Genomic DNA, 14,504 nt, shown 5'->3' on the forward strand with positions numbered 1-14,504 from the left:
TGCTTGGCTCCACAATCAAAACTCTTGGTACCAGCAGCCAGGAAACGAAAATATAAATTGTGTTGGGAAAGTCTACTGTCTGAGACCTCTCCAAAGTACTAAAGAGCAGCCATGTTAGTCTGGAGACTAAGGTGCACCTGATACAGGCCATGGTCTTTATAATTACCTCCTATGCATCAGAAAGCTGGGCAAGGCTAGGGATGATAGCAGGAGAATTAATGCCTTTGAGCTATGGTGCTGGGGAAGAGTGTTGAATATACTACGGACTGCTAGGAGAACAAACAAGTTCATTCTGGAAGGGTGAAGCCAGGCTCCTCCTTGGAGGCAAGAATTCTGAATCTTTGTCTGACATACGTTGGACATGTTGCAAGATGGGATCAGCCCTTGGAGAGGGATGTCATGCTTGGGAGGGTGGTGGGACAGTGCACGAGAGGAAGACCCTCTATGAGGTGGATTGATTCAGTGACTGGGGTAATGGTGATAGGTGTGTCAGAGACAATGAGAATGGCATAGGATTAGGGCTGTTTTACATAGGGTCATTACAAGTAGCACACAACTCGATGGCACATAACAACAATAGCATTAGGTTCCAATCTCATTGCACCTTTACCTGCATTTGTTCTTGCTGCTGGGGTGAACTATAGCACTTCAACAAGAAAGACAATTTCATTTCAAAATGTGTAGATAGTATTAAAATATTTCACCAAAGAATACAGTGAGATGGCTAATAAACACACAAATAAATGCTCAAAATTACAAGTTATTAGACATAAGATCAAAGTTGTGTAAACTCTTAAGTGCTATCCAGATGCCGGGTGAGAGGAGAGCAGGAAATGAGAATCTGCACTTTGAAGTGATCTCTTCTTGCTACTGAACCTCATTATGCAATTCCCCTCAAAAAACAAACAAACAAGCCAACAAACAAAAACACACAGCTGTTGATTCAGAATTACTTCAATGTCTTGTATACAGAGGGTTTTTAAGACTGTAACCCAGGGCCAAGTTAACCTATTAGCACAGAATGCACTGGTTTACCATAAGCAGGATACACAGAGTTTAATTGTGCTTACTTACTAATCTGACCTAATTGAAATTGTGTTCACTGCAGATTACTGTTGAAGGTGTTGCTTTTTGGTGCCATTAAGTTGTTTTGACTCCCAGAAACCCTGTGTACATCAGAATGAAACTCTGCTCCATCATAAGCCATCCTCAAACAGTGTGTTTAAAAGCAGATGAGCACTTAAATATAATTAAGCCTATTCGTACCTAGTTTATTGGTAATCTTTTCTACTATGAACCTTTAAATGTAAATCATTGGTCTTTCTTCAACACTGAATCTTTCTTCTGAGGTGTCATAGGTGAACTCAAATTGCCAACCTTCCCCTAACAGTCACCCTAGGATTACCATGGATTTCTAATTCTTCTGGATTTGAGGGCGGAGCTTTATTTTTGCATGCTCAGCACACAAGATTTATGATAGTGGAAGCCTTCTCAAGGGTCAGTTAATGGGAAGTGATGGGTGGAGATGAGAGATTTATATCTAAGTTACCTTTCTTCTTCACAGAAAATTAAGAATGAATGTATTTAATTTTCACTCATTGCTGTCAAGTCTAAAACAACAACCACCCTCCACTGGGCTTCAATGAGATTATCAAACTTCAAGGAGACTGTCAAAATTTCTTTGTCAGAGCTATTTGTGGATTCCAACTGCTAGAAAGGCATGACCTTTGAATTAGCAGCACGATTCCTTAAGGACTATGCCACCAGAGTCTCTTTATACTGTATGTTTAACACTCCATCTTTCTATATATAATTTCAAATTCTTTTCTTGTTATTATTGTTGTTGTTCTGTGCCATCGAGTCACCTGTGACTCATAGTGACGCTATGAACAACAGCCCTAAATCCTGCTCTATCCTGTACCAATCTTATTGTCTTTGATACACCTACCCCTATTACCCAGTCACTGAATCAATCCAACTCATTGAGGGTCTTCTTCTCCCATGCTGTCTGTCCCTCCACCCTCCCAAGCATGACATCTCTCTTTAAGGACTGATACCGCCTTGCAAAATGTCCAAAATATGTCCAAAATACAAATCTTCAGAGGCCTTGTCTTCAAGGAACATCCTGGCTTCACCCTCTCCAGGAGAAACTTGTTTGTTCTCCTACCAGTCCATGGTATATTCAATACTCTTCTCCAGCTCCACAGCTCAAAGGCATTAATTCTCCTGCTATCATCCCTAGTCATTGTCCAGTTTTCCAATGTATAACAAGTAATTACAAAGACCATGGATTGTATCAGGCACACTTCAGTCTCCAGACTGACATCATTGCTCTTCAGTACTCTGGATTGGTCCCTGACACCAGACTTTCCCAATGCAATATCTTTTGATTTCCTGGATGCTGGTACCAAGAATGTTGATTGTACAGCCAAGCAAACTGAAGCTGTTAACAATCTCAATCTTTCACCATCTATCATGGTGCTACCAAGTATCCCAATGGTGAGAATCTTTTTTTCCCTTGATATTGAGCTTCAATCCATGATGAAGGCTGCAGTCCTTGACCTTCTGCAGCAAACACTTCACGTCCTCCTCAGTTTCAGCAAGCAGGATTGTGTTGATGAATCTATCTCCAATCCTGATGCCACATTTCTCCTCATAGAGTCCAGCCTCCTGCATAATCTTTTCCACATATTTGTTGTTGTTAAGTGCTATCGAGTCATAGACAACTCATAGCAACCCTATGAATGAAAGACCTGAATATTTGTATAATTTTCATTGTTTCTCCAAGTTCAAAGAGTTTCCTGAGGCAAACTATTTCAGAAGTGGATGCCACTCCTGCTTCCAAGTTTATTTAATCAGAGAGCTCCACCAAACACTGTCCACTATGAGTAACCATTATCACATTTGACATATCAATTTCACAGTGTTTAGCATCTCAGTAACCACAAGTTACCTCTGTACAGCAAATGGACAGACCAATGCTATACCACTTAGAAGAATGTTTGACAAAAAAACAACAACAATTAAAACCAGGCCTGAGGACCACAGATTAAAATCACACACTTTTGGCTTTGTAGCATAACTTTCTATTCACTAGGCCAACAGTTGTTGTTGTCATTGTTGTTAAGTGCTGTCAAGGTGTGGATGACTCATAGTGACCCTATGTACAAAAGAATGCATATATATTGAAAAGATAAAGAGGGCATATTCTTGGCATACACCCTTCCAAATTTTGAACCATGCAGTGTTTTCTTGGTCTGTTGTGATGACTGCCTTCTGGTCTATAGGTTTCGCATAAGCACAATCAAGTTTTCTGGATTCCCATTCTTCTCAGAGTCAGCCAGTTTGTTATGATCCACACAGTCGAATGCCTTAACATAGTCAATAAAACACAGTTAGACATCCCTCTGGTACTCTCTGCTTTCAGCCAAGATTCATCTAACAGTAGCTATAATATCCCTAGTACCATGGCCTCTTCTAAACCCAGTATGCACTTCAGGCAGTTCTCTGTTGATGCATTGTTCCAGTCATTTGATAATCTTCAGCAGAGTCTTGCTTACATGTGATATCAATGATACTGTTTAATAATTTCCACACTCTTTTGGATCACCTTCTTCGGAATGGAAACAAATATTTATCTCTTCCAGTCAGTTGGCCAAGTGGTTGTCATCCAGATTTCTTGGCACAACTTGGTGAGCACATCCAGGGCAGCCTCTGTTTGTAGAAATATGTCAATTGGTATAACATCAATTCCTGGGGCTTTGTTTGGGGTTTTTTTCCCAATTCTTTCAAAGCAGCTTGAACTTCTTCCTTCATCACCACAGGCTCTTGCTCATATGTTGTTTCCTGAAATTCTGCTGTGTCAGCCAATTCCTTTTGGTTCTATGACTCTGTATATTTTTTCCATCTTCTTGTCATGCTGCCTGGATCATTTCATATTCTGCCCAGAGCATCTTTAAATATTGCAGCTCACAGCTTGAATTTGTTCTTCAGTTCCTTGAGCTTCAGAAATACTGAGCAAGCTCAGCCCCTTTGATTTTCTGACTCCAGCTCCTTGCACATTTCATTGTAATACTTTATTTCATTGTAATGCTTTACTTTGTCTTCTCTTACTGCCCTTTGGAACCTTCTTTTCAACTCCTTAATCTTTATTTCTTCCCTTTACTTTGGCTTCTTGGTGCTCTAGTGCGATATTCAGAGTTTCTTTTGACACATATCTTTTATTCCTCCTCTGTCTTTGCAATGAATTTTTGCATTCTTCCTGGATGATGGGAATAGAAGTGAAAGCTGGTGGAGTAGGGAAAGAGGTGAGTCAAGACACACATGCCAAGGTCAGGGATAACACTGAATCTATTGCATATTTCTACAATTGGGAAATATCTTAAATCTGCTCTTTTCCATAAAATGTTTGTATGTCATATAATGTTCTAAATCTGAGCATTCAAATTAAAACTAACTAGGAAAAAGGATGGCCCACCCACTTCTGAAACAGCAGGCCTTTGAAAACCCTGTGTACAACAGAGTACACTTAAACTAACAGATATGGCAAGCAACTGAGGCTGAGCCTCAAGTATGGAAATACTTAGAAGGAGAAAAAGCTGTAAGCAGACACAAGTGATTGGAACATTGAATGTAAGAATCATAAATGTAGGAAAATTGGATAATGTTAAGAAAGAAATGAAACACATAGAAATTGACTATATATGTAGATATTGACAATACTAAGTATTGGCGAAATGAGATGACCTGGCATGGAGCATTTTGAGTCAGATGACCATATGATCTACTAGGCTCGAGACCAAAAAGTGAGGAAAAATGGATTTGCTTTCATAGATAAAAAAAGTCATTTCTAGATCCATATGTTGTGAATGACAGGATAATACCCATTCGCATACAAGGAAGTCCAGTGAATACCACTATCATTCAGATATATGCATCAACAACGAAAGCCAAAGAAGAGGAAATAGATTTCTACAAACTTTTGCATTCAGAGATTGATCGAACATACAATCAAGATGCATTAATAATAATATGTGACTGGAAAGCAAAAGTTGGGAACAGAAAAGAAGGAAAGCATGGACTTGGTGACAGAAATGAGGCTGGAGATAGAATAATAGAATTTTTCACAATTAGCAATTCTTTTAATTGCAAATAACTTTTATAAGAAACATAAGTTCAGGTTATACACATGGATTTCACCTGGTAGTATGCATAGGAATCAGATCAATTACATCTGTGGAAAGAATTGCTGGAGAAGCTCAGTATCAGCTGTGAAAACTAGGCCAGGTGCTGATGGTGGAACAGACCACCAACTGCTCATATGCAAGTTCAAGCTGAAGCTGAGGAAAATGAGATCAAGGCCACAGAAACCAAACTTGATCTTGAGTCTATCCCATCTGAATTTCAAATCCATCTCAGGAACAGGTTTGAGACCTTGAACAGTAATGAGCGAAGACCAGATGAGCTGTGGGAGAATTTTCTTGTAGAAACTTGAAACTCAAACGCATTGCTGTTAATTTGGAGCCAACTCATAGTCGACTCGACAGCAGCTTTCAAGAGATAGTAAATCACATGGAGGAGATTCCCTGCCCTTTAGTCTTGATATTGCTGATAGATTCAAACTAGCTACCTTTAAGTGAGTAGTGCCACTCCCTGATAACTGGAGTACCCCAAAAGGAGCATGTTCATAATTGTACAGAGATTAAAGAGCTTCTTTTACACTAGTTTACTTGTCTCTGCTCTCTCACTTTTCTGACCTTCTAACATGAAATCCAAATGTTTTGCCTTCCTGATCTCCAGTCCCTATTTCCATCTGTCATTAATTTTTCTCACAAATCTCAGCTCCATAGCTTCCAGCGATGTGTTAACATATGCTTAAGGCATTACCTTTATAAAAAGTGACTCACTACTTATAAATGCCAGATTACAAAACAATAAATAGACATGAACATGAATGTTAAAAAGAAATCATGGAAAAGTGCAAAGGAAAACAACGCAGGTATTTCTTATCATTCATCTTGTTGCTGTTGTTATGTACTACCAAACCAGTTCCAACTTGGAGCAAACCTGTGTACAACAGAACTCAGTCTTGCCCAGTCACACACCATACCCACAACTGCTACCCTGTTCGAGCCCATTGCTGCAGTCATTGTGTCAATCAATCTCAGGCAGGGTCTGCCTCTTTTTCACTGAGCCTCTCCCTTTTTACTGAGTATGATGTTCTTCTCCAGGACAAGTCTTTCCTGATAATTCCAAAGCATGTGGGAAAAAAAGTTTTGCCATTTTCATGTCTAGGAAGCATTCTGACTGCACTCCTACTAAGGCAAATTATTTTCTTCTGGAAAATCATAGTATGCTCCTTATTTTTTACTAAAACCATAATCCAAAGGCATTAATTCTTCTTTGGTGTTTCTCATCATGCATTCAACTCACTCATCGTCATCGATTTGGAACCAACTTATAACTAACACTGTGGCAGGTTTTGGAGGCTGTAAATTACATGGGAGGAGACTGTCCATCTTTCTGGATTCTAATCAGCAGGGAGGCATCACCTTTGGGTTAGCAGGTCAACTCCTCATCAATAGCCTGTGTTAGCATTCCTTTTCTATATAAAAAACACGGAGATTTGCAGCACAGTAATGGGGATATAACAGATGGTCAAAATGTTTTTAAGACCTTTAAAAAATGATTGCTGTTTCCTTCATGTCTTTTGAGTCATCATGGATGGGAAAATAGGCACTTGGTGAAGTAATTGAATCTCTGGAATGGCACAGAGAGCTACAGAGAAAAATGGAGAGTTCAGCCAGAATTGACTCACTTACTTGACTGATTTCTGATTATTTTAAAGCTTGATACACACACACACACACGCACACACGCACACACATACATACATACATATGTGGAGATCCCATGGGATAGTGATTTATATGTTGTGCTGCTAAACAAAAGATTGGCAGTTCAAAACCACCAGTCTGAGTCAGTCACTTAATGGAAGAAAGGTGAGATTGTTTCCCCTTATAAATACATATAGCCTTAAAAATCAGTGGAAAGTTATCATGAGTCAAAACTGACTCAGTGTCAGTGAAAGGCTTATATATGTACATTTTTTTCATTGACATCATTGCATAACTACACTGAGAGGTTATGAGTGTATATGTGTGTACCTAATTACAGTTATATATGATAATGTAAATAATAATGATACTATAAATGTCAGTTAAATATATGAAGAAAACATGGTGTTTAGGACTGTAGTCATACAAGACTAAATATGCATGATAAGCTGTCTGCGTTATACTGTGAATCACCAGCCTGCATCAGGACTGTTGCATTCGGTTCAAATATAGCAAAAATATCTAGATTAAAAGTAGGGGGAAAGCTATTGGCAAGTTTATAAATACTCTGCTCACGTAAGTAACTATAGTGTTAGTGCACTAAAGTCAAATTAGAAATCATGTGACATTAGCTTACTGCTTAGTTCTTTTAATTATTCACTGTAAAACCCGACAAGTATCATCAGATGTTGCTATGTAAGACTGAACTCAGAACAGACTCATAACTGACACTCCAGTGGGCTTTCAGAAGCAATAAATCACACAGAAGGAGACTGCCCATCTTTCTCCAGTGGAGCAACTGGTGGATTTGAACAGCAAGCCTTTGGATTGGCAGTGCAATTTCTTACCGCTAAGCTACCAGATAGTCAAATATACTGCAGGAGACAAAAAGTTCATTGATCTGTAACATGTCTTCTCAAAACACAGGCTAATTCCCACCGAAATAGCAATCTATAGGAGAACTTATATAATCATTGATTCAATTTCTTATATTAAGTCACAACTAAACGGGCTGTGGGCAAATTTGGGGCAAAGAAATTAAACACTAATTTTCTATTTTTATAAGAACTAACTCCAAACTTACAACATTTGGCAGAGAAGTAAATAATTTATTATTAAATTTCCAACAGCAAATATTTTCACAGGGAAATATTTTCTATAATGGAAGAAAATGATAATAAGTTATTTTTGGAAAAGTGCAAAAACAAAAAATAAAAAATGAAACAAAACAAAGCTTACTGTCACCCTAAGCAAATGTGTGTTCAATGCTAGCTCTGTTGTATAAAAATAAAACAAAAATGAAAAGAAAATCATTTTCATCTATTAACAATTATCACTGATCTTTTAAGAATGATCTCATATTTATAATTGTTGTTGTACCTTGTAGAGTTGGAACCACCTCATAGCTTACCGTTAGGCAGAGTTTCAGAGTTTACACGGGAAGAGATTGCCCATACTTCTCCTATGAAGTAGCTGGTAACCTCGAACCATGTGCCTTTAGGATTGCAGCACAGCTTCTTGCCACTAGGCCACCAGAGCTCCATAGAGAAGAATAGGATAAACATTCTTTGCCTGTTTTCAACCAATTAGATCTAAAGATACTAAGACCTCTCATATTTAAGAATGCAAGATGATTTGTTTCAGAAGCTAGGCAAGCACTTAATGAGAATCTGTGAAATAATGATTAGATATGAAAATAGATTGATGTCTTACTCTCAAGGAAAAACCTCTGTGTTCACCTGCTTGAGTTTATCCTAGGAATTTTGTTTAGATTGTTTATATTCATGAATTTGTTTGCAAAGAAAAGCCAAGTGGGGAGGAGGAAGAATCCTGGGACCTTTCCAAGCCCGTCTTCTGACCCCTGGTGTCCTGGTTTGGAGGTCAGTTCACCTCAGTCCAAACACTGTGCATTAGTCATTGAGCTGCCAACTAAATGAAGGGCCAAAGGTCAGTGCTCTGTCCTTCCAAACCTTCACATTCTCAAACGCCATCCAAGCAGGTACCCTCACAGCGTCTTAAAGAAAATTTAAATAGGAAGTCAAGGCAGCAGACAGGCTTGTCTCTGAAATGACTTCTCTAAGGTAATAAGAGAGAATGAGAGCGTTAGAGACAGCTCTCTCATAAACCACCAGACTCCAGGAAGCCCAGCTCTCAGACATTGTTCCATCTAAGGACCTGCTGCCTAGAGTGGACACCATGGAGGACACACAATGCACTGTCTCCACAAACCCCATACTCAGAAGTGGTCCCCTGAGCTCTGGGTTCCCAAGTAATTTCCTGATGTATTTCTCAGAACTGTGTCTTTCCAAGGGTAAATTTCTGAGCATTGGAAAAAGCCTCCGCAACACTGCTGTAGTAATTAAACCAGAACATTTCTCAGTGCATTGCTTTTTCCACTCAAATGTCAGAAGAGTTTCAGAAATGTCATAAATTGAACTAAACACAATGTGTACTTAATATATTATTTTTAGTCAAAGTTTGTTTTGTGGGATGCAAGATAAAATTTCCAAACACTACTGTACCAAACATGTTGTTGTTGGTACAGTAGCTTATTATAAAGTAATACCATTAAGAAGTTACAAATAATCAGTAATTCCCAATGTTTGTGTTGCTCTCTTCATTTCAGAGTCCCTGAACAAACAAAATCTCTCTATTTCACTTAAAAACCCTCCTGTGAGGTAGGTACAAAAAATACTATTATTTCAGTTTCATACATAGATAAACTGAGAGTATCAGGTAGATTGTATCAAAGACCAATCACTAACACAGATCACAGGTGGAAGAATAAGGACTTGAATGCTACATTCTCAGCTTCCTTTAGTATTAATTGTCCCTTGGTACCCTGAACTCTATTCTTCCACTGAGAATATTGGACTAATGGAAAGAGATTTGGACATGCAAGAAGCAGGGTCAGGTGTTGTTCTGAGTTCACTCCAGTATTTTTAAAGAGACTCATAAAACCCCTCTCCCACTGAATGGGAAAATGTAAAAAAAAAAATGAGCTTGCATGCAGAAAACACTTAGGTATAACAATTTTAAAAAAGAAATGAAAATGTGGTAAAGTGTTAAATGGTGAGAAATTTGTTGCAATAGAGAAAGGGATACATTGAATATAAAAAAATGAACCTAAAATTAATAATATATTTGAGAAGACTTATTTAAGGGTTTCTAAATTGTACAAATTGTTAACTGAAAGGTTGACAGTCCAAACCCAGGAAAAGGCACCTCAGAAGATAGGCGTGGTGATCAATTTCCAAAAGATTTGAAAATCTTAAGGTGTATTTATTTCAACTCTGCACAGCAACTAACAACAACAAGTATATTCATTTCAACATAATCAATATATACTATTATTGACTACTTTGCTTGCCGAAATTTAGGGGGACCTTAAACATTTGTTGCAGAAGGTCAAGAACTATAGTATCCAATATGGAATGAAGCTCAAAATCAAGAAAACAATTATTCTCACCAGTTGGCCAATTGGTAGCATCATGATGGATGGAAAAGAAATTGAGATGGTTAGAAATTTCACCTTGCTTGGTTGCACAATCAACACTCTTGGCACTAAAGGTCAGGAAATCAAAAGACAAACTACATTGGGAAAATCTGCTGTCAAGAACCTCTTCAGAGTACTAAGGAGCAATGATGTCAGTTTAGAGATTAAGATGTGCCTGATCCAATCCATAGTCTTGACAACTACTTGTTATGCATCATAGAACTGGACAGTAACTAAAGATGATGGAAGACTTGCTAACTTTGAGTTGTGGTGCTGGAGAAGAGTATTGTATATAACATACCATGGACTGCCAGGAGAACAGGTCTGTCCTGGAGGGAGTAAAGCCAAGTTTACCCTAGGAGGCAAGGATTTTGGAGCTCTGGCTCACACACTTTGGACATGTTTTCCAAAGGCTACATGGATTGAAGGGTCCAGTCCTTAGAGAAAGATATCCTGCTTGGATGGGTGGAGGGATGGCACAGGACAGGAAGACCCTGGATGAGATGGATTGATCCGGTGACTGGGCCAGTGCAGGTAGATTATTCAGAGACAGTGAGACTGGCCCAGGATAGGGCAGAGTTCCGAGCTATTGTGCAAAGAGTCTCTGTGAGTTTCAAGAAATTCAATGTCATATAACAACAGCATCATTACTAACTAGTCTGTGAATTGGCCAAGAAACAAACTAATCAGTCTTAGAAATAAATATAACCAAAGTGCTCCTGAGAAGCAAAGATATTGAGACATTGGTTTGCTTACTTCAGGCACATCACCTGGAAAGGCATACCACTAGAAAATGATATCATGTCTGGTAAGGCAAAACATCAGTGAAACTGAGCAATCCTCAGGGAGATGTATTAGCACAATAATGACAACAACTGACTCAAAAATACCAATCATTGTGATGATGACATGGGGCTGGGCAAAAGGTTGTTCTGTTTTATAAAAGGTCCCCAAGAGGTAGAGTCAACTGAACAGCAAGTAACTCCAAGATCAAACAAGTATTATGCTATTATCATATATGATATTTAATCAAATATACTATGTATACAGAAAAATCAGTCACCATTGAGTTGATACTAATTTGTGGTGACCTCATATATATCAAAGTTGAATTGTATTCTTTAAGGTTTTCAATGGCTGATATTTTACAAAAAGACTTCTGGGGTTTTTCTCTGAGGTGCTTCTTGTTAAACTCCGAACTGCTAACCTTTTAGTCATTATCTAAGAATACTAGTGTTTATACCACCCACAGATATTAATAGGCATGCCTTGGAGAAGGTGTAGCCAGAGTGCTCTGTGGAGACAAAATGATAAAACTTTGTCTCACATACGTTGGCCACATTGCTAGGAGAGGCTATTCATTGGAGAAGGACATCATACTTGGGAAGAAGGAGGGAGAGTGAAAGAGAGGAAGACTCGCAGCCAAGTGGATTGACACAGTGACTACAGCAATGGTTTCAAGTGTGTCAGAGATTGTGAGGGTGGCACAGGAGAGGACAGGGTTCAGAGGGGCTCCCTATGAGTCACTCTCAACTCAATGGCACCTCACAAGAACAACAACAACGGGATGTAATTTTACTCTCTGCTATCAAGCCAGGTCCGACACCTGGTTACCCTTTACCGGGTTTTAGAGGCTATAAATAGCGTAGGAGGAGATTGACCATCTTTCTCCAGAGACACTGGTGAATTCACACCCCTAGAGGTGTGTGACCTTTGTTTAGCAACATGCTAATTATGTGACCAAAGGATGCATTTAATCATCCACAACCTGCTCCCAATATACACTCACTGTAGTGTTTCTAAATCTGTTTAAGTGAAAACTGCATTATAATGCACAGTAGGAAAAATGTATGGTGGGACTGAGGCGGCGTAACCTGAACACAGCATGCAGTGAACGTACTAGTTGACAGGAGCAACACTAGCTCTCTGAACCAGTATTAGGGGGAGCTTCTCAGTCAGTTAATTTGGAGAGATTATTTTTTTTCTGATTTTAATCCAGTTTTTCATATATAAACATAATAACTAAAAGTTAAGGATGAAATATCTTTCTAGAAAAAGTCTTCTTCTACATTAGTGAAATAGGTGAGAAAAGATACTTCTACCTTATAATACTAAGAGTATCAAGGACCTTCTCTACAGGTATGAGGGCAGGCTTAAACGAATTTGTAATTTGTAAGTTGATTCCCTGATGCTTAGCCTTGCTTCCCTAGAAAACACTTAAGACAAAAATCGTCTGCGTTACTACTCTGTGGAGATGAAGGTGCAAGCCCCAGAGAGGGGTGAGGATAGAGTGGAGAGGAAGTGAAGAAGGAAAGCAAAGCAAGGCAGGGAAGGAGGAAAAGCAAATACAAGGGAGCACATTATTTAGATGGCCAAGTGGCTCACTTGCTCTGCCAGGCTACCTCCCGAGGCCCATGTTAAAACTACTGTATCCAAGAACAGTTAGTCCTTGGTGGGAAGAAGAGTGAGCAATTCATCTGCCATTTCCTTCCCCTCCGGAGCTCTCCCTGGCAAATCTTCTCGACAGCACATTAACTCCTCTACACCCTTATACTCAGTTACCTGGTCCCTCCAGACAGCCACTGGCAATGACAGACCACAGGTGCGGCCTTCTCTCATTGCCAGAGGCTTTATGATCACAGCAATAATATAAGCTAATTATCTGACTTCTCCAGCTAGGAAAAAAGGCAGGATAAAGAGATGGGAAAGATAAATGAAGATGATGGATCTTGACTGGCCCATAAAATAGTTCAGTATACTATACAAATATTTTTAGGTTTTATGTAAATTACTGTCACATTCTTCCATTTGAAGGGGTAAACACTAACTACATATATCTGTTATACTTTAGACATGTTGCTAGAAAAGGCAATTCCTTGGAAAAGTTGAGGGATCGTGAAAGAGAGGAAGACGTCCAACAAGATTAATTGACAAGGTGACTGCAACAATGGACTCAAGTATGTCAGAGATGGTGAGATGGACAGAAGACAGGACAGGGTTCAGATCTGTTGTTCATTACATGTATTTACTTAAGAGTTCCCGAGTGATGCAAACATTTAAGTGCTCACTTACTAGCTGAAACACTGACAGTTTAAACATATCAAGAGGCCTCTTAGAACCTGGGGACCTGTTTCTAAAAGGGCACAGCCTTCAACGTGCCGATCAGCAGTTCTGTTTGGTGCTTGCAGTGTCTCCGTGAGTCAGAATCAACTCGACAATAACTAACAAGAACAAATATATTTATTTCAATATCCTACATTCCATACAGCGTTTTTGACTATACTGAGGGCTGCAGAGGAACAAACAAATCATTCATTGAGAAAATACAACTATAATGCACCTTAGAAACAAGGACATTGAGATTTTGATCTGTTTATTTCATACACAACACCAAGGAAGACGTAACTCACACAATGTTTGGTAAAGTCAGTAAAAAAACAAAGGAAACTTTTAACAAGATGAATTGAAATAAACAGCTGCAACAGTGAACTAAAGTACAACAAAGTATAATGATGGTACTGGGCCCTGAAATTTCATTCTGTGGAACTTAAAGTTCCTAAGAATTGGAACCAAATCAACAGCAAGTCAACAACAAAAACCAACACACAATATATCATTATTACATATAAATGACCTTTGTTGGTGCAATGGCTAGGCGTTCTCCTACTAACTAAAATGTCTGTGACTACAAGCCACAAGCTGCTCCATTGAAAAAGGCTTTGGCAGTCAGCTTCCATAAAGTCATTAGCCTTGGAAACCATACAGGACAGTTCTACCTTATCCTAGAAAGTCACTCTGAGGTAGAATTGTATTAGTGGTAGTGAGTTTGACTGGTTTTTAATTATGTGTACACATGGATTTCACCTGATGGTATGCATAGGAATCAGATCGATTACACCTGCTGTGGAAAGAACCGCTGAAGAAACTCGCTATCAGCTGTGAAAACTAGGCCAGGAGCTGATTGTGGAACAGACCACCAACTACTCATATGCAAGTTCAAGCTGAGGTTGAGGAAAATTAAACCAACTCCACGGGAACCAAAATATGACTTTGAGTCTATACCACGTGAATTTCAGAACCATCTCAGGAACAGATTTTAAGGCCTTAAACACTAATGAGCAAAGACCAGACAAGTTGTGGGAGGACATCAAGGGTGTCATCCAGGAAGAGTG

Source organism: Elephantulus edwardii, unplaced genomic scaffold (assembly GCF_000299155.1).
Source record: "Elephantulus edwardii isolate Elephantulus edwardi_28Jun2011 unplaced genomic scaffold, EleEdw1.0 scaffold00038, whole genome shotgun sequence".
Lineage (NCBI taxonomy): Eukaryota > Metazoa > Chordata > Mammalia > Macroscelidea > Macroscelididae > Elephantulus > Elephantulus edwardii.